This window comes from Arachis hypogaea, chromosome 4, assembly GCF_003086295.3.
Source record: "Arachis hypogaea cultivar Tifrunner chromosome 4, arahy.Tifrunner.gnm2.J5K5, whole genome shotgun sequence".
Classification (NCBI taxonomy): domain Eukaryota; kingdom Viridiplantae; phylum Streptophyta; class Magnoliopsida; order Fabales; family Fabaceae; genus Arachis; species Arachis hypogaea.
The window spans coordinates 73,135,532-73,157,594 of record NC_092039.1 but is presented as its reverse complement, the minus strand read 5'-3'; the positions used below and the strand labels follow the sequence as shown (position 1 = coordinate 73,157,594).

The following is a 22,063-nucleotide window of genomic DNA, read 5'->3' as shown; positions in this document are numbered from 1 at the left end:
ATAGCTTGCTTCATACCAACAATCTCCGTGGGATCGACCCTTACTCATGTAAGGTTTATTATTTGGATGACCCAGTGCACTTGCTGGTTAGTTGTGCGAAGTTGTGAAGAATGTGAGTGAACCATAGTAGTGTGCACCAAGTTTTTAGAGCCATTGCTAAGAATTGTTCAAGTTATAAAAAAGAGTAAATCACAATTTTGCCTATCAAGTTTTTGGCGCCGTTGCCGGGGATTGTTCGAGTTTGGACAACTGACGGTTCATCTTGTTGCTCAGATTAGGTAATTTTCTTTTCAAAAAGTTTTCAAAAATCTTTCAAAAATTTTTTTTATTAGTTTTCATTTTTCTAAAAAAAATAATTTTCGAAAAAAATCCTAAAAAATTAATAAAATCATAAAAATAAAAAATTTTTTGTGTTTCTTGTTTGAATCTAGTGTCAAATTTTAAGTTTGGTGTCAATTGCATGTTTTAAAAATTTATGCATTTTTTGAAAATTTCATGCAAGGTGTTCCTTATGATCTTCAAGTTGTTCTTGATAAGTCTTCTTGTTTGATCTCCATGTTTTCTTGTTTTGTGTCTTTGGTTGTTCTTCATATGCATTTTTGCATTAAGTGTCTAAACATGAAAAATTTCTAAGTTTGGTGTCTTGCATGTCTTCCTTTCTTGAAAATTTTTCAAAAATAAGTTCCTGATGTTCATCTTGATCTTCAAAGTGTTCTTGGTGTTCATCTTGACATTCATAGTGTTCTTGCATGCATCATGTGTTTTGATCCATAATTTTTATGTTTTGGGTCATATTTGCGTTTTTTTCTCTCCTCACAAAAAAAATTCAAAAAATCAAAAAATATCTTTTCCTTATCTCTCTCATAAATTTCGAAAATTTGAGTTGACTTAGTCAAAAAATTTTTAAAACTTAGCTATTTCTTATAAGTCAAGTCAAATTTTCAATTTTAAAAATCCTAACTCTTCAAAACTTTTTCAAAAATCAAATCTTTTTCATTTTTCTTTTATGATTTTTGAAAATTTAAAAATATTTTTCAAAATCTTTTTCCTAATTTCATTTCAAATTTTCGAAAATTTTACTAACAATTAATGTGATTGATTCAAAAATTTGAAGTTTGTTACATTCTTGTTAAGAAAGGTTCAATCTTTAAATTCTAGAATCATATCTTTAATTTCTTGTTAGTTAAGTAATCAATTTTAATTTTAATAATCAAATCTTTTTCAAAATATCTTTTCAATCATATCTTTTCAAACATATCTTTTTTAATTATATCTTTTTCAAAATTAATTTCAAAATCTTTTCTAACTTCCTATCTTTTCAAAATTGATTTTCAAATCTTTTTCAACTAACTAATTGACTTTTTATTTGTTTCTTAGCTTTTTTAAAACCACCTAACTAATTTTATCTCTCTAATTTTCGAAAATTCCTCTCCCTTTTTCAAAAATTCTTTTTAATTAACTAATTATTTCAAATTTTAATTTTATTTTAATTCTTCTCTTAATTTTTGAAAATCACTGATTTTTCAAAAATAATTTTCAAATTCTCTCTCTCATCTTTTTTCTATTTATTCATTCAATTACTAACACTCCTCTTCATCTCAAAATTTGAACCTTCTCTTCCCCTCTGTGTTCGAATTTTTCTCTTCTCTTCTTTTATTCTCTTATTCTTTTACTCACATAAAGAAATCTCCATACTGTGACATAGAGGATTCCTCTTCCTTTTCTGTCTTCTCTTTTTCATATGAGCAGTAGCAAGGACAAGAACATTCTTGTTGAAGCAGATCCTGAACATGAAAGGACTCTGAAGAAGAAGCTTAGAGAAGCTAAAGCACAACAATCCAGAGAAAACCTTACAGAGAATCTCGAAAAAGAGAGAGACATGGCCGAACCCAATAACAATAGTGGAGGCGCAAGGAGGATGCTTGGTGATTATACTACACCCACTTCCAAGTTTGATGGAATAAGCATCTCAATCCCTGCTAATGGAGCAAAAAATTTTGAGCTGAAGCCTCAACTAGTTGCTCTAATGCAACAGAACTGCAAGTTTCATGGACTTCCATCAGAAGATCCTTATCAGTTTTTAACTGAGTTCTTGCAGATCTGTGAGACTGTTAAGACTAATGGAGTAGATCCTGAAGTCTATAGGCTCATGCTTTTCCCTTTTGCTGTAAGAGACAGAGCTAGAACATGGTTGGACTCACAACCTAAAGATAGCCTGGACTCTGGGGATAAGCTGGTCACGACCTTCTTGGCTAAGTTCTTTCCTCCTCAAAAGCTGAGCAAGCTTAGAGTGGATGTTCAGACCTTCAAACAAAAAGATGGTGAATCCCTCTATGAAGCTTGGGAAAGATACAAGCAGATGACCAAAAGGTGTCCTTCTGACATGCTTTCAGAATGGACCATTTTGGATATATTCTATTATGGTCTATCTGAGTTCTCTAAGATGTCACTGGACCATTCTGCAGTTGGATCTACTCACCCAATGAAAACGCCTGCAGAAGCTCAAGAACTCATTGATGTGGTTGCAAATAACCAATTCATGTACACTTCTGAGAGGAATCCTGTGAGTAATGAGACGCCTCAAAGGAAGAGAGTTCTTGAAATTGTTGCTCTAAATGCCATATTGGCTCAGAACAAAATGTTGACTCAGCAAGTCAACATGATTTTTCAGAGTCTGAATGGATGGCAAAATACATCCAACAGTACTAAAGAGGCATCTTCTGAAGAAGAAGCTTATGATCATGAGAACCCTACAATAGCAGAGGTGAATTACCTGGGTGAACCCTATGGGAACACCTATAATTCCTCATGGAGAAATCATCAAAATTTCTCATGGAAGGATCAACAAAAGCCTCAACAAGGCTTTAACAATGGTGGAAGAAACAGGCTCAGTAATAGCAAGCCTTTTCCATCATCTTCTCAGCAACAGACAGAGAATTCTGAGCAGAGTCCCTCTAACTTAGCAAACATATTCTCTGATCTGTCTAAGGCCGCTCGAAGTTTCATGACTGAAACAAGGTCCTCCATTAGAAATCTAGAGGCACAAGTGGGCCAGCTGAGTAAGAAAATCACTGAAACTCCTCCTAGTACTCTCCCAAGCAATACAGAAGAGAATCCAAAAAGAGAGTGCAAGGCCATTGATATTGTCTATATGGCCGAATTCAAGGAGGAAGGGGAGGACGTGAATCCCAATGAGGAAGACCTCATGGGATGTCTCCCAAACAAAAAAGAGTTCCAAACTGAGGAACCTAAGGAATCTGAGGCTCACCTAGAGACCATAGAGATTCCATTGAACCTCTTTTTACCATTCATGAGCTCTGAGAATTATTCTTTCTCTGAAGAGGATGAAGATGTAACTGGAGAGTAAGTTGCTCAATATCTAAGAGCCATCATGAAGCTGAATGCCAAGTTGTTTGGTAATGAGACTTGGAAAGGTGAACTTCCCTTGCTCATTAGGGAACTAGATACATGGGTTCAGCAAACTCTACCTCAAAAGAAACAAGATCCTGGTAAATTCTTAATATCCTGTACCATAGGCACCATGACTTTTGAGAAGGCTCTATGTGACCTGGGGTCAGGTATAAATCTTATGCCACTTTCTGTAATGGAGAAGCTAGGAATCTTTGAGGTACAGGTTGCCACATTCTCATTAAAAATGGCAGACAAGTCAATAAGACAAGCTTATGGAATGGTAGAGGACGTGTTGGTAAAGGTTCAAGGCCTTTACATCCCTGCTGATTTCATAATCTTAGACACTGGGAAGGATGAGGATGAATGCATCATCCTTGGAAGACCCTTCCTAGCCACAGCAGGAGCTGTGATTGATGTTGACAAAGGAGAGCTAGTCCTTCAATTGAATGGGGAATACCTTGTGTTTAAAGCTCAAGGATCTTCCTCTGCAACCATGGAGAGGAAGCATGAAAAGCTTCTCTGAATACAGAGTCAAACAAAGCCCCCACAATCAAACTCTAAGTTTGATGTTGGGAGGCCACAACCAAACTCCAAATTTGGTGTTGAACCCCCACATTCAAACTCTAAGTTTGGTATTGGGAGGTCCCAACAATGCTCTGATGATCTGTGAGCTCCACGAGAGCTCACTGTCAAGCTATTGACATTAAAGAAGTGCTTATTGGGAGGCAACCCAATTTTTATTTATCTATATTTTTATTGTTCTTTTATGTTTTATTAGGTTTATGATCATGTGGAGTCACAAAACAATAGCTAAAATTAAAAATAGAATAAAAATAACAGAAGAAACAGCACACCCTGGAGGAAGAGCCCACTGGCGTTTAAACACCAGTAAGGAGCATCTGGCTGGCGTTCAACGCCAAAACAGAGCATGAATCTGGCATTGAACGCCAGAAACAAGTAGCAGTCTGGCGTTTAAATGCCAGGATTGCACCTTGAAGAAAGTTGGGGTTTAACGCCAGAAACAAGCATCAGGCTGGCGTTAAACGCCAGAAACATGCTACATTTGGGCATTTAATGCCAGAAACAAGCTTCAGTCTGGCGTTAAATGCCAGGATTGCATGCAAAGGGCGTTTTACACGCCTAATTGGTGCAGGGATGATAAATCTTTAACACCTCAGGATCTGTGGACCCCACTGGATCACCTCAGGATCTGTGGACCCCACTAGATCCCACCTACCTCAACTCACTCTCTCTCTTCTTCACACAATCCAATAACGCTCTTCCCTAAACACCCTTCACCAATCACCTCAATCCCTCTTCCCCATCACCTTTTCACCACTCACATCCATCCACTCTTCCCCATAAACCCCACCTACCTTCAAATTCAAAATCTCTTTCCCACCCAAACCCACCCTAAATGACCGAACCCCATTCCCTCCCCCTCCACTATATAAACCCCTCCATCCTTCTTCATTTTCACAAAACACAACCCTCTCTTCTCCCCCTTGGCCGAAACACACAACTCTCTCCCTCTCCTCCATATATTCTTCTTCTTCAACTATTATTTCTTCTTTTGCTCGAGGACGAGCAACATTCTAAGTTTGGTGTGGTAAAAGCATAGCTTTTTTGTTTTTCCATAACCATTGATGGCACCTAAGGCTGGAGAAACCTCTAGAAAAAGGAAAGGGAAGACAAAAGCTTCCACCTCCGAGTCATGGGAGATGGAGAGATTCATCTCAAAAGCCCATCAAGACCACTTCTATAAGGTTGTGGCCAAGAATAAGGTGATCCCCGAGGTCCCTTTCATGCTCAAGAAAAATGAGTATCTGGAGATCCGACATGAGATCCAAAGAAGAGGTTGGAAAGTTCTTACCAACCCCATTCAACAAGTCGGAATCTTAATGGTTCAAGAGTTCTATGCTAATGCATGGATCACTAGGAACCATGATCAAAGTATGAACCCGAACCCAAAGAATTATCTTACAATGGATCGGGGGAAATGCTTAGATTTCAGTCCGAAAAATGTAAGGTTGGCGTTCAACTTGCCTAAGATGCAAGAAGATGCACGCGCCTACACTAGAAGGGTCAACTTTGATCAAAGGTTGGACCAAGTCCTCATGGACATATGTGTTGAAGGAGCTCAATGGAAAAGAGACTCAAAAGGTAAGCCGGTTCAATTAAGAAGACTGGACCTTAAGCCTGTGGCTAGAGGATGGTTAGAGTTCATCCAACGTTCCATCATCCCCACTAGCAACCGATCCGAAGTTACTGAGGATCGGGCCATCATGATCCATGGCATCAAGATTGGAGAGGAAGTAGAAGTTCATGAAGTCATCTCTCTAGAACTCTACAAAGTAGCCGAAAAATCCTCCACCTTGGCAAGGCTAGCTGTTCCTCATCTCATTTGCCATCTATGCTACTCAGCTGGAGTTGTCATAGAAGGAGACATCCTCATTGAAGAGGACAATCCCATGACTAAGAAGAGGATAGAGCAAACAAGAGAGGCCATCCATGGATCTCAAGAGACGCATAAGAAAGCTCATCATCAAGAAATCCCTGAGATGCCTCAAAGGATGCACTTTCCTCTAAAAAACTATTGGAAACAACTCAACACTTCTCTAGAAGGATTGAGTCATGATATGAACCAATTAAGGGTGAAACACCAAGAGCACTCCATCATTCTCCATGAGATTAGAGAAGATCAAAGATCTATGAGGGAGGAGCAACAAAGGCAAGGAAGAGATAGAGAGAAGCTCAAGAACACCATTGGTCCTTCAAGGAGAAGGCGCCACCATCACTAAGGTGGACTCATTCCTTAACTTCCTTGTTCTTATCTATCTGTTTTTTGGTTTTTAAGCTTCATGTTTATCTATGTTTGTGTCTTGACTACATGATCATTAGTGCATAGTGTCTATGTCTTAAGGCTATGAATAATTCCATGAATCCTTCACTTTTCTTAAATGAAAAATGTTTTTAATACAAAAGAACAAGAAGTACATGAATTTTGAATTCATCCTTGAAATTAATTTAATTATATTGATGTGGTGACAATACTTTTTGTTTTGTGAATGAATGCTTGAACAGTGATGCCAGGGCATCTAGGCCAGTTTCACTAACCTTTTCTTTACTGTTTTAGGGTAGTTTCATGCATTTTTCCTAGTAAACAAGGCAAGTTTTGGGTGAAAATACACTTACACCTTCATTCAAGCAACTATTGTGAATTTTGCATGATTTCATGAGATTTTTGCTAGAATTACATGATATTTTAGTGATGCATGATCTCATGATTTTGGCTGGAACTTTGATGCACTTTAATTGCTTGATTTCAAGACAAATGAAGCATGGAAGAATCACGTTAGCATTAACGTTAACTTAGTTAACGTGACTACTAACGTGGGATGGCAATTGACTTGCAACGTTAATTGACTTGCAACTTTTCTGTACTTCTATCATGAATTCTTCTTTTCTGCCATTTTTGATTCCTAGAGCTATGAACAACTAAACCCCTTTCATTGGGTTAGGGAGCTCTGCTGTAATTTGATGGATCAATATTAATTTTCATTCTTCTTCTTCTATCTTTTCTCTTGATTTTACTAGAAAGCTTTCAATCTTAATTCAATTGGTTAGTTATCTTGGAAAAGAAACTCTCCATAATTGGATCTCTTTGGAACCTTGGAAGAGGAATGAAGAGATCATGCTAGAATTACTTTCTCATGCTGGACCAATTTGGGTTGGGATGGATATGTGGCTATAATCCCCTCAATACTTGAATTGGGAAATGTATGTGGTATAATCAGTGACCATACTTCATCTCTTCTCATGAGCAATTGACCAAGGAATTGGCTATTGATCAGGATTTGAGAGATTGAATTACCAAGGAATTGGGTTTCAATCACTTAAGATTACCAAGGAGATCAATGAATGCATTGATTGAGGAAGGGATGAGAATGAACTTGATCCGGAGAATTGCAACATCTCCTAAACCCAATGATTCCCCCATTTCTGATCTTACCCATTCTCTTTAATTTCTGCCATTTACTTTTATGAGCACTACCCCAATTCCCCATTTAAGATTCTGCACTTTAATTTCTGCTATTTACTTTCTAGTCATTTAAATTTCTGCGTCTCAATCTAAATTCTGTTTAGCTCAACTAGCATATTCTTCTAACTAAAGTTGCTTGACCAATCAATCCTTGTGGGATTCGACCTCACTCTATAGTGAGTTTTTACTTGACAATAATTTGGTATACTTGCCGAAGGAAAATTTGTTGAGAGACAAGTTTCCATGCATCAAGTTTATGGCGCCATTGCCTGGGATTGATTTTGAATCAACAATGATTAAACTAGAAGATTACTTGATTGAGCATTTTTTTCCCAATTATTCATTTCTATATTCAGTAATTTACCTTAGTTTGTTTTTAATTTCTTCCTCATCCCCTATTCCCTCTCTAATTTCTGTTCTCCTTTCTTCGTTTATCATAATTCAGCTCACTAACCCACTAACTGTTTGATAAATTGCATCACTCACACTAACAATCATTCTAACAAAAATTATCATCACTATATCTGCTGTTGTGCATTATGGTTGTTGTATGACAGGGAGAAGAGAAGGAATCTCAACATCCTTTGATTCAGAGCCTGAGAGAACCCTTTGGAGACAAAAAAGGGAAGCAAGAGGAAAAAGAATTGTTGGTGCTGAGGAAGAGGAAGAGTATTTTGAACCCAACATGGAAGAGAATTTGGAGAACAATCATGAAGAAGAAGCTCATAATCATGCCAGAGAAGGCCATGCAAACCGGGTTGGGCATGAAAGGAGGGTCTTAGGATCCTATATCAATCCTAATCCAGGAAACTGTGGAAGCAGCACTCAGAAACCCACCATTGATGCCAACAATTTCGAGCTAAAACCTCAGCTCATCACTTTGGTGCAAAATAATTGCTCATTTGGAGGAGGTGCTCAAGAAGACCCTAACCAACACTTGACTACCTTCTTGAGGATTTGTGACACAGTGAAGACAAATGGAGTCCACCCGGATGTCTATAGGTTGCTCTTGTTCCCCTTTTCACTCAGGGACAAGGCAACAAAGTGGCTTGAATCCTTCCCAAAAGAAAGCCTGACAGACTGGGAGGAGGTAGTGAACAAGTTTTTAGCAAGATTTTATCCTCCTCAAAAGATTAATAGGCTAAGAACTGAGGTGAAAACTTTCAGGCAACAAGATGGTGAGACACTTTATGAAGCATGGGAGAGATTCAAAGACTTGACAAGGAGATGCCCACCAGAGATGTTTAATGTGTGGGTTCAACTCCACATCTTCTATGAAGGTCTTTCCTATGAGTCAAAAAAAGTTGTAGATCATTCATCAGGAGGTTCTTTAAACAAGAAGAAAACTGTTGAAGAAGCCATAGATGTCATTGAAACAGTTGCTGAGAATGACTATTTCTATGCCTCTAAAAGAAGCAACACTAGAGGAGTAATGGAGTTAAACCACATGGATGCACTGTTAGCCCAAAACAAGATGATCACCAAGCAGCTAGCAGATCTTACCAAGAAGGTGGAAGAGAACCAAGTTACAGCAGCCATCACCTCATCACCAACTCATGAAGGAGTAAACATAGGAGAAGAAGGTGACTGGGAGCAAGCCAACTATATGGGAAATACACCTAGACAAGTCCATGATCCATACTCCAAAACATACAATTCTGGATGGAGAAATCACCCTAACTTTGGATGGGGAAATCAACAAGACCAAGGACAAGATCTGAGACATTCCAACTTCAACTCTAACAACAATGCCACTCATCAAAACACCTCTCAGAGATATCACCAACATCCATCTAACCAACCTTCTAAACCCCCTAATCTCTACCCACCATCATCCACAGATGATAGGCTCTCAAAGATTGAGGCTCTACTTGAAAACATGTGCAGAGAAGTCCAAGATAACAAGGTGTTTAAGGAAGAGGTGCGAGCCAACATCAAGAATCAAGGACAAAACATCAAGAGATTGGAGTCCCAAGTAGGCTATCTATCTCAACAAATCCCCAAACCCACTGATAGATTCCCCAGTGATACAGAGAAGAATCTAAGAGGAGAACCAAAGAAAGTGAGATGGGAAGAATGCAAAATGATAACCACAAGTGATGCGGGAAGTATGAATAGAGTAGAAAACCCCCAAAATTACCAACAGGAAAGCCAAGAGGAAGGAAGATGTGAAACTCCACTCACATCCAAGGAAGAGCTAAAGAAAAAGGATGCATTGAACCCATATGCACCTTTCCCCCACAGGCTTAAAGGTGGTGTAGCAGGGAGGATGTACTCAAGGTTTCTTGATATGTTTGCGTCTTTAGATGTAAATATACCCTTCATTAAAGCCCTCCAACAGATGCCCTTCTACATCAAGTATATAAAGGAGCTACTAGCCAGAAAAAAGTCCATTGAAGGGTGGACAAACAATCAAGATGAACAGAGAATGTAGTGCTCTCATTCAACCAGGACCACCCACAAAGAAGGAGGATCCAGGAAGCTTCCACATTCCTTGTGCCATAGGAGAAACAATGATTGATAAAGGACTTTGTGACTTGGGAGCAAGCATCAACTTAATGCCTCTCTCTCTCATGAAGAAGCTCCAAATCAATGAACCAACTCCTACTGATGTAATTATCAGATTGGCAGACAAAACCCAAAAATAAGCAGTAGGAATAGTTGAAAATGTGCTGGTAAAGGTTGGGAGCTACTATCTTCCCACAGATTTTGTTGTTTTGGAAATGGATGAGAATCCTATTTACCCCATCATTCTGGGAAGACCCTTCCTAGCCACAACTAGAGCACTCATAGATGTAGAACGAGGAGAGTTAGCGCTGAGAATACATGATGAGCAGCTCACTTTCAATGTTTACAACCTCTCACGAGGAGCAGATCACAAAGACAATAAGATGATAGAAGAGCCAAACAAGGAAGCACAAACAACACAATTGGAAGCCCCATTGGTTGAGAAGCCACATAGTTAGGAAGAACCATGTGCAAAGGTGATCCAAGAGGAACCAGACCCACCAAAGTCATGCAAGATCAATAACAAGATTCCCCTGGAGAAAGAATCCATAGAAAACAAGAAAACATCAATAGAAACAAGGAAAAGAGTTCCAAGGAGATGGAGAAGCAGAAAGACACCTACAGAAGATCTCCCCTTAGGAGATGAACTTCTCAACGAGTTCACTGGAGGCAAACATATTGCAAGAGGGGAGGACTTCAAGTACCATCAACCTCCTTGACAAGAACCAAACATCAAGCTAGTGACGCTAAAGAAGTGCTTCATGGGAGGCAACCCATGTTCTATAACCCTTTCTCTTTAAATTTCAAAAATAATAGTAATAAGACAATTTCTATGAACTTTCAATCCAACTTTGACAATTAATATAAAGTCCCTCCACATGCAACGTATAGTACATGATAAGTTTGGTGTTCAAAGCACACCAAGTATGGTCTGAACACACCTTATGAGGAGAGTTCATTCCCCAAACTTGTTGCACCATGTGATTACAAACAAGTTTGGTGTACCAACGTGCATGCATGGGGAGTCTAATGTTTAATTGAATTGTTTTCATGGAAAGCATTTAGTTAATAGAAACAAAAGAAAAAGAAAAAGAAAGAGAAACATTTTAATAGTTCACACTTTTTCCCACCAAAAAGTTCAAATAACCCATTGCATTTACTTCTTGTATATAGGAGATCAAAAAAGGGACATTGATGGTAATTGATAAGACAATTAATACAAGGAGATTCGGCCACTACACCAAGGGAATTTTACACTTGTCTCTATAAGAAATGTCCTTGGAGGTGTTGCCATGCAACATGGGGAATGAATGACTTTGGAGACCGAACCAAGACCCTCATAAAAGAGGTGATCCATGTGATAATCCAATCTCAAAACCCCAACCGTCCACTATCAAAACAACACCATCAATCCACACCATTCAACAATTGCCATCCCTATATATAACCCCCTCACACAACCCTTCCGTACACACCCTGTATCCCTATTCTCTTCTTTTCACTTCTTTCTCTCGGCCATACACACTTGACGTGCACCTTATAGACTCACCTCTTCTTTTCTCTCTTCAAAACTCATTTCTTCAAGACTCAGTCTACTTCAACCCAACTGAACTCCATCTTCGGCCCCTTAGCCTCTAATATTCAATACTCATTCATGGCAGCATCAAACGTCAAGAGGCGAAGAGGAAAAGAACCAATGGAACAGCCCTCCTTCGACACTGGGAAATTCAAAACAGCCTTCCATGAGCTCGAATTTGAGCGAATAAAGGAAAAGAAGATATTGCCCGAAGCAACCTTTCAATTCGATGAAAATGAGTGTCCACAAATTCAGGAGAAGATTGAAAAGAGGGGTTGGGAAAAGCTCACTAACCCGAAAGTAAGGGCAAATGCAAACCTCATCAGAGAATTTTATGCAAATGTGGTTAGGGAAGATAAGACCACAACCCCCACCTTCAAGAGTTATGTAAGAGGAGTAGAGGTGGATTTTAGCCCCAATGCAATCATTAGAGTTCTCCATTTGAAATCCCCACGTTTTGTTGAGCCTGGTTACCAAGAAAGAATAGATAAAGGTGCCGACAATGATGAATTGAAGGAGATTGTGGGTGATATATGCATTGTAGGATCTGACTGGGAAAGGTATGCAGATAAGAGACCCCGGTTCATCAGGAGAGGAGACCTCATCCCGGAAGCCAAAGCCTGGTTTGAGCTTGTGCGACGGTCTATCCTCCCAGCAGCAAATAATTCTGAGGTCAATATCACTCTAGCCACCATGGTACATTGTTTGATAAAGGGTGGAAGCATTAACGTGCATGAAATCATAGCTGAAGAAATCCAAGAATCAGCCGAGAAAAAGGATTCAGGTGCCAGACTTTGGTACCCCAGCACTATCCTTAGATTATGCAAGAAAGCCAAGGTAGTCTTTGAGGACAGCAACCCAACTTGGCTAGGTCTTGGGAGGTCACTTACACTCCAACGCATAACTCATGTGACCCCAGCTCAATAGCAGAAAAGACCCCATCTAAGGAAGAGGACATCAGAAGAGGTACAAGAGGAAGAGCATCTCCAAGAAGAACCCCAACCCATGGAATATCATCAAGAAGGATATCATGACCCAACCGATATCAATTTGGGTCACATCCGAGGAGCCATTGATGATTTGTCAAGGCTATACATGGAAGGACAAGAATAACAAATGCAACTTCAATCTCAGAGAATAGATCGGCAAGAGGAAATGCTAACAAATTAGATGAATCAACAGAGGGAATGGCAGAAACAACTAAGGAGCAACAACAAAAGCACTATTCCTAGCTTACTCAAGCCTTCAATCGAGTGTCTGAAAGGCAAGAAAGTCAAGATAAACGCCTCCAGGAACTCAACCAACACCAGATGAATCAAATGAAAGCATTCAATGAATTCAACGTGCTAAATGAAGGAAGGCAACTACACCGAGAAGAATTCAGCATCAACACTCAGGTAAAGCTAAACTATGTGGTTGAGCATATGCATCATCTACACCCAGACATCCCAAATTATGAGGCAGTTTGCAAGAACTTAACTGAACAAGAAGAAGGGAAGGTGAAACAGCAAAAGAAAGCATTAAAGAAGAAGATGGAGGATGCCGGATTCTGGAAAAAGTTGATGGGGAAGCGTAAAGGGAATGGAGATTCAAGTAATCAAGGAGAATCCCAAGGGAGCAGAAGAGAATGAGCAGACCAACAAGTGAAAGGTGGTGAAGTCCCTTCTAAGTTACCTTCCTTTTCAAATCTTTAAATAAGGAAAATCATGTATGAAATAGAACATGCTTCCATGGTAGCTTAGGATTTTCAATTCTGTCTTTAATTCTTCATTGCTTAAGTCTATGTTATTGAGCCTAATGTCTTGAATGCTCACTGTCATCTTGCCTACTTGTATGCTTGTCTCTTTAAGTTAATCAAAAAGAAAATGTTATGGAAAGAACAAGAACGGAGTCATTTTGTGAAGTGCATTCTAAGTGTTTGTGGTAGGATGATTAGTAAGCTAAGTTGGTTCACCAAGGAAGGAAAGAAAGCAACTATCCATCCTAAGTCATAAATTTGAGACACATTCCTTGAGGCTAGCTAAATAATAAGATCCCAACAAGTAAAGAAAAAGAGTAGTACAAGTGGAAATAAGAAAGGGAACACAAAAAAAAAAAAGAACAATGCTAGGCACCAAGGGTTGTGAAACTGAGGCATGTGTCTGTGGTGTTTATGTACAAGGGATCTACTTGGATGAATAAGCTCTTAGGGGTGCCTTATCACTTGGTAACTTGGATTAACTAATCCGGGATTATCAGCTGAAAGTCCACTATCAATAGTAACCCTTGTTACAGAGCACTTAGTAACCCAAAGAGGTGTTGGACACCAAGGTCTCAAGAAAGAAAGAATAACAAACCATGTGCCTGTGGTGTGTATGTATGAGGGAAAGAGACTTGAGGGAGTAGGTCTTTAGAGGTGTCTTAACACCTAGCACCTTAAAACCAACTGGTTTGGGAGTGTTGGCTGAAAGCTTATCATAAAAAGTTGCCCTCTTACAGAGCACTTAGCCAGAAGAAAAATATAATAAGCTTAAAGAGAAGGATCAATAAGAAAGAAGCCTCAAGGGATGCAATCAAGAGAGTGACTAGGGATGTGATAAAGGCTTGAAACCTAAAAGGAAAGAACCTAAGTTGCTATGCATGAAACTCCATGAACCATGAATGCTACTCCCATCTTTTCTTCTTGTTCTTTTATTTCATTTTGCTTATGATTCAGTACTTGCTTAGGGACAAGCAAGCTTTAAGTTTGGTGTTGTGATGCCAGGGCATCTAGGCCAGTTTCACTGACCTTTTCTTTACTGTTTTAGGGTAGTTTCATGCATTTTTCCTAGTAAACAAGGCAAGTTTTTGGTGAAAATACACTTACACCTTCATTCAAGCAACTATTGTGAATTTTGCATGATTTCATGAGATTTTTGCTAGAATTACATGATATTTTAGTGATGCATGATCTCATGATTTTGGCTAGAGCTTTGATGCACTTTAATTGCTTGATTTCAGGACAAATGAAGCATGGAAGAATCACGTTAGCATTCACGTTAACTTAGTTAACGTGACTACTAACGTGGGATGGCAATTGACTTGCAACGTTAATGAGAAAAGTGATCACCAATAACGCCTGCGAAGCCATTTCATAGCCTATGTTAGGAGCCACGTTAACTAAGTTAATGTGGTACTTAACGTAGAAGGAAAGGAGGACTCCACGTTAATGAGAAACGTGAACTCCAATAACGTTTCTCCTCAATGTTAGTGGTAAAAATAAACACCACTATCGTTGGAAAACTAGGCAATGCCCCACGTTAAGAGTCACGTTAACTAAGTTAACGTGAACTCTAACATGGACAAGGATCAACAATGCCAACGTTAGTGATACTCACTTTTGTCACTAACGTTGAATCATTTTCATTGCCTACGTTAACTCTCACGTTAAGATTGTTAACGTGAAAGTTAACGTGGAGTGGGGTTCAAGGAACCAACGTTAGTGACACTCACTTTTGTCACTAACGTTGGAAGATGGCTTCATTACTATGTTAAAAGCCACGTTAACTTAGTTAACGTGGACTCTAACGTAGGGGATTAAGGCAAATAGAGCGTTAGTGACAAAGGTGAGTCCCATTAACGTTGGCCAAGAATTGAGAAGGAACGTTAGAAGTCACGTTAAGACTTCTAACGTAGAGAATAACATGGGCATATAAGGGTGGAACGTTAGTGGAAAAGGTGAATGCCACTAACGTTCTCGCACCCAGAAATGTATTCCACGATTAATCTCACTAAGTGCCTAAGCCTAATTCATATTTCTCTGCAAGCTGGGCCCACTAAAGATGAGAATTGCTTCAACTCAAGGTCCAAAGCCCACATCCAAGACTTGAAGAACTCACTAGAAGATCATGAAGAGTAGTATATATAGGAGTAGTTTTGAACTAGCTTAGGACTTTTAGCATTTGGGAGAACTACTCTCTGCATATTTACTTTTCTGTACTTCTATCATGGATTCTTCTTTTCTACCATTTTTGATTCCTAGAGCTATGAACAACTAAACCCCTTTCATTGGGTTAGGGAGCTCTGCTGTAATTTGATGGATCAATATTAATTTTCATTCTTCTTCTTTTATCTTTTCTCTTGATTTTACTAGAAAGCTTTCAATCTTAATTCAATTAGTTAGTTATCTTGGAAAAGAAACTCTCTATAATTGGATCTCTTCAGAACCTTGGAAGAGGAATGAAGAGATCATGCTAGAATTGCTTTCTCATGCTGGACCAATTTGGGTTGGGATGGATATGTGACTATAATCCCCTCAATACTTTAATTGGGAAATGTATGTGGTATAATCAGTGACCATACTTCATTTCTTCTCATGAGCAATTGACCAAGGAATTGGCTATTGATCAAGATTTGAGAGATTGAAATACAAAGAAATTGGGATTCAATCACTTAAGATTACCAAGGAGATCAATGAATGCATTGATTGAGGAAGGGATGAGAATGAACTTGATCCGGAGAATTGCAACATCTCCTAACCCCAATGATTCCCCCATTTCTGATCTTACCCATTCTCTTTAATTTCTACCATTTACTTTTATGGGCACTACCCCAATTCCCCATTTAAGATTCTGCACTTTAATTTCTGCTATTTATAATTTCTGCGTCTCAATCTAAATTCTGTTTAGCTCAACTAGCATATTCTTCTAACTAAAGTTGCTTGACCAATCAATCTTTGTGGGATTTGACCTCACTCTATAGTGAGTTTTTACTTGACGATAATTCGGTATACTTGTCGAAGGAAAATTTGTTGAGAGACAAGTTTCCATGCATCAAACAGTGCATATTTTTTATCTTGTTGTTTATGAATGTTAAAATTGTTGGCTCTTGAAAGAATGATGAAAAAGAGAAATGTTGTTGATAATCTGAAAAATATTAAAATTGATTCTTGAAGCAAGAAAAAGCAGTGAATCACAAAAGCTTACGAAAAAAAAGAAAAAAGTGGCGAAAAAATATATAAAAGAAAAAGAAAAAGCAAGCAGAAAAAGCCAATAGCCCTTAAAACCAAAAGGCAAAGGTAAAAAGGATCCAAGGCTTTGAGCATCAATGGATAGGAGGGCCCAAGGAAATATATCCAGGCCTAAGCGGCTAAATCAAGCTGTCCCTAACCATGTGCTTGTGGCATGCAGGTCCAAGTGAAAAGCTTGAGACTGAGTGGTTAAAGTCATGATCCAAAAGCAAAAAGAGTGTGCTTAAGAGCTATGGACACCTCTAACTGGGGACTTTAGCAAAGCTAAGTCACAATCTGAAAAGGTTCACCCAGTCATGTGTCTGTGGCATTTATGTATCCGGTGGTAATACTGGAAAACAAAGTGCATAGGGCCACGGCCAAGACTTATAAAAATAGCCATGTTCAAGAATCAACATACTTAACTAGGAGAATTAATAACACTATCTGAACTCTAAGTTCCTATAGATGCCAATCATTCTAAACTTCAAAGGGTAAAGTAAGATGCCAAAACTGTTCAGAAGCAAAAAGCTACAAGTCCCACTCATCTAATTAAAACTAATGTTCATTGATATTTTGAGATTTATAGTATATTCTCTTCTTTTTATCCTATTTGATTTTTTGTTTCTTGGGGACAAGCAACAATTTAAGTTTGGTGTTGTGATGAGCGGATAATTTATACGCTTTTTGGCATTGTTTTTAGGTAGTTTTTAGTAGGATCTAGCTACTTTTAGGGATATTTTTATTAGTTTTTATGAAAATTTCACATTTTTGGACTTTAGTATGAGTTTATGTGTTTTTCTATGATTTCAGGTATTTTCTGGCTGGAATTGAGGGACCCGAGTAAAAATCTGATTCAGGCTGAAAAAGGACTGCTGATACTGTTGGATTCTAACCTCCCTGCACTCCAAATGGGGCGCTCTCAACGGCGTTGGAAAGTAGACATCCAGAGCTTTCCGGCAATATATAATAGTTCATAATTTGTGTGAGTTTAGATGATGTAAACTGGCGTTCAACACCAGTTCCATGCTGCATTCTGGAGTAAAACGCCAGAAACACGTCACAAACCAGAGTTAAACGCCAAAAACATGTTACAACTTGGCGTTTAACTCCAAGAGAAGGCTCTGCACGTGTAAAGCTCAAGCTCAGCCCAAGCACACACCAAAGTGGGCCCCGGAAGTGGATTTTTACATTTAGACTGATTTCTGTAAACCCTAGTAACTAGTCTAGTATAAATAGGACATTTTACTATTATATTAGACGTCTTTTGATTGATCTTTAATCAGTGTATATGATTTTAGACCTTCATGGGGGCTGGCCATTCGGCCATGCCTGGACCATCACTTATGTATTTTCAACGGTGGAGTTTCTACACACCATAGATTAAGGTGTGGAGCTCTAATGTACCTTGAGTTTTAATGCAAAGTACTACTGTTTTCTATTCAATTCATGCTTATTCTTATTCTAAGATATTCGCTGCACTTCAACCTGATGGATGTGATGATCCGTGACACTCATCAACATCCGTCCTTATGAACGCGTGCTTGACAACCACTTCCGTTCTATCTTAGACCGAGCGTGTATCTCTTGGATTCCTTGATCAGAATCTTCGTCGTATAAGCTAGAACCTTTGGCGGCCACTCTTGAGAATCCGAAAAGTCTAAACCTTGTCTGTGGTATTCCGAGTAAGATTCAAGGATTGAATGACTGTTGTTCATACCCTGACCGAGCTCCCCAAAACCGGTCAAGATCATAGAAGGCCCGACCTCGTCCCAAGGCCCAAGCCTGAGGTCGGACCTCGGACAAATAGGCTAAGAAGGCCCATCAAAAGGAACGAAGCCCAAAACCTAAAGGCCGAAAAGGCCTGGGAAAGGCGGTTCCGCAAAGATAGAGATAAAACTCCCAAAAGATAAGATAAGATAAGAATATCTTATCCAGGGAAGATCACGACCAACTACTATAAATACACTGGAGCACCCAGGTATAACTCATACTCTAATTCTACTAAATATCTGCTTGGACCCATGCTAACTTAAGCATCGGAGTGTCATTGCAGGTACAACCACCAGCCGCTCGGCTCATCAAGCTCGGGTCACAGAACCCTCACCTCGGGTCTTGCCAGACGACCGAGCTACGCGTTTCAGGTAACCCTCGGAACATTGGCGCCGTTGCCGGGGACCTGGAAGTCATCCCTCTACCATGGCGGACGATCCTCCCAACAATAACCACGCTACCTCAGAACAAGAGGAGGAAGTTGACACCGGGAGAACGACCGGACAGCCTTCTATCACCGCACACTCCAGGAGGAAACAAACAGAATCGCCCAAAGACACCACTCCCAAACAAAGATCCACCAAATCCCGAGAAGGAAAAGAACTCGGAAATTCTAGAAGCAGTTCGGGCACAGCAAAACCGGCTGAAACAACTCGAAGAGGACATAAAAAAGCAGGAGGAAACTGAACAAGATCTGAAAAGAGAAGCTCGCAAGCGCAGAGAATTAGAAGAAAAACTGCGGAAAATAGAGGCCAACCTGAAAGACCGAACGGAACGCGGCACCACCCCGAAAACAATCATGATCCCTTCACACAAGAGATCATGAAGGAAAAGGTACCGCGAAACTTCAAACCACCAGATATGGATCTCTACGACGGCACCACCGATCCAAGTCACCACCTCAGCAACTTCAGAAGCAGAATGTACCTGGTCGACGCCTCCGACGCGATTCGGTGCAAAGCCTTCCCCACCACTCTCACCAAGTCAGCCATGAAGTGGTTCGACAACCTGCCACCAAGATCAATCACCAGCTTCGAAGACCTAACCAAAAAATTCCTAACAAGGTTCTCCATTCAAAAGGACAAGGCAAAACATGCCCCCAGTCTACTCGGGATCAAACAAGGAAACCAAGAAACCCTCCGAGAATACATGGAGCGATTCAACAAAGCCTGCCTGGACATACAACACTTGCCCACAGAAGCGGCCATCATGGGACTGGCAAACGGCCTAAAAGAAGGACCATTTAGCCAATCCCTATCCAAACGATACCCGACCTCCCTATACGAGGTGCAGGAGCGAGCAGAAAAATATATTAACATGGAGGAAACCTCCCAGCTAAGAGACTCTTCTAGGAAGGAATCAACCTACCCGCTCCGAGATCGAGATCGAGAACAGAAGAAGAAAGAAGAATCCAACTCGGACAAGCCACGGAAGTACCATAGCTACACTCCCTCCGAGTTTCCCTGGTAGACATCTACAGAAAGGTGTGCCACACCGAAAAGATCCCACCACCCCGACCTCTAAAACATAAGAGAGCGGGGAGAGATCGGTCTGAGTACTGTGAATACCACAAACTCTACGGTCATTCTACTAACGACTGCCACGACCTAAAGAACGTTATAGAAAGGCTGGCCAGAGAAGGAAAATCGACAGACACATAGCAGAAAAGGGAGAAGAGACCAAAAAGAGAAGGAGGGGAGATAACGAAGATCGGGCTGAGCAAACCCCGCGAACCCCTGAAAGGCACGTTCACATGATAAATGGGGGTTTTGCAGGCGGAGGAACATCCAGATCCTCGCGAAAAAGACACCTCAAAGACGTCTATCATGTCCGAGAAGACAGCCCCCTGCCCGAGTTACCTACTATCTCGTTTACCCGAGAAGATGCTCAAGGGGTAATACCCGGGCACGACGATCAATGGTAATCACCATCATCCTAGCAAACGCCAACCTACATCGAACCCTGGTTGACCAGGGAAGCTCAGCAGATATCCTGTTCAAAACGGCCTTCGACAAACTCGGGCTTGAAGAAAAAGAGCTAAAGGCCTATCCCACCGACCTATTTGGACTAGGGGACACCCCGATCCATCCCTTAGGATACATCTCGCTACATACCACCTTTGGAAGAGGCGAACAATCTAAAACATTAAGCATCGACTACATCGTAGTCGACGTCGCTTCAGCATACAATGCCCTCATTGGGCGACCAACCCTAAATAGACTAGCAGCTATAGTCTCAACCCCACACCTCTGTATGAAGTTCCCTACCACAAAGGGAATCGCTACCCTAAAAGGCGACCAAAAACTGGCACGGCGATGCTATAACGAAAGCCTGAGCCTAAAAGGGAAAGAGGTCAATACAATAGAACTCGGACGAGTTCAAGCCCGAGAAGACCTTCGGCCACAACCTGAGGGCGAAACCGAAAAAGTCCAGATCGGGAACACGCCTGAAAAAATAACAAACGTAGGAGCAAACCTCGAAGCAGGCCTAAAGGAGGAACTCATAACCCTCTTAAGGGAGAATTCCGACCTCTTCGCCTGGAAAGCCTCCGACATGCCAGGCATAAGCCCCGACCTAATGTGCCATAGGCTATCAGTGTACCCGGGATCCCGACCTGTCCAACAAAGACGCAGGAAGGTCGGGCCCGAACGCATGCAAGCAATAGAAGAACAAGTACAAGCACTACTAGATGCAGGGTTCATTAAGGAAGTAAAATACCCCCTATGGCTCGCGAACGTGGTCCTGGTAAAAAGCCCAATGGAAAATGGAGGATGTGCGTCGACTACACAGATCTCAACAAAGCCTGCCCCAAAGATCCATATCCACTACCAAATATCGACGCCTTAGTAGACGCAGCCTCAGGCTACAGATATCTCTCCTTCATGGATGCATACTCGGGATACAATCAAATCCCGATGTACGGGCCCCGACCAAGAAAAGACCTCGTTCATAACCCCAAGGGCAAACTACTGCTACGTAGTAATGCCCTTCGGGCTGAAGAACGCAGGGGCAACCTACCAGAGGCTAATGAATAAAGTGTTCTCAGAGCACATCGGACTACAGCTAGAGGTGTATGTCGACGACATGCTGGTAAAGATACAAGAAGACAGAAACTTGGTGCCCGACCTCACCAGTGTCTTCGACACCCTCAGGAAGCACAACATGAGACTCAACCCGACAAAGTGCACCTTCGCCGCACAAGCCGGAAAGTTCTTAGGCTTCATGCTGACTCAAAGAGGCATCGAAGCAAACCCGGATAAATGCCAAGCAATACTCAATATGAAGAGCCCGACGTGTGTCAAAGAAGTACAACAACTGAATGGAAGGCTAGCCGCCCTATCAAGATTCTTGGCAGGATCAGCGATAAAATCACTACCTCTTTACTCACTCCTAAAGAAAGGGAAACCCTTCGCGTGGACCCCGGAGTGCGAAAAAGCCTTCCAAGAATTCAAGGAATTCCTCGGGCAGCCACCAATCCTAACCCGACCTTTAAAAGGGGAAGAGCTCGTACTATACCTCTCGGTCGGACATCGGGCAGTTGCTTCAACATTAATACGAGAAAATGACCAAGGACAACACCCCATATACTTTATAAGCAAGGTACTACAAGGGGCCGAGTTAAACTATCAGAAAATAGAAAAATTCGCCTACGCCCTAGTATTCACAGCCCGAAGGCTCCGTCCCTACTTTCAAGCCCACACCATCAAGGTCCGGACAAACCAACCCATGAGACACATCCTACAAAAAACAGACATGGCAGGACGAATCCTACAATGGGCGGTGGAGT

The 22,063-nt window shown here is 40.7% G+C and overlaps 2 non-coding genes across 2 annotated transcripts; both read right to left on the bottom strand.

Moving 5' to 3' along the window:
* Positions 1–2,281: 2,281 nt before the first annotated feature.
* On the bottom strand, positions 2,282–2,389 carry LOC112799532 (small nucleolar RNA R71). Its single transcript, XR_003201107.1, has one exon. It is a non-coding gene; the product is annotated as a small nucleolar RNA R71 (small nucleolar RNA).
* Positions 2,390–8,591: 6,202 nt separating this feature from the next.
* Positions 8,592–8,699, bottom strand: LOC112798395 (small nucleolar RNA R71). Its single transcript, XR_003200007.1, has one exon. It is a non-coding gene; the product is annotated as a small nucleolar RNA R71 (small nucleolar RNA).
* Between the last annotated feature and the right edge of the window lie 13,364 nt (positions 8,700–22,063).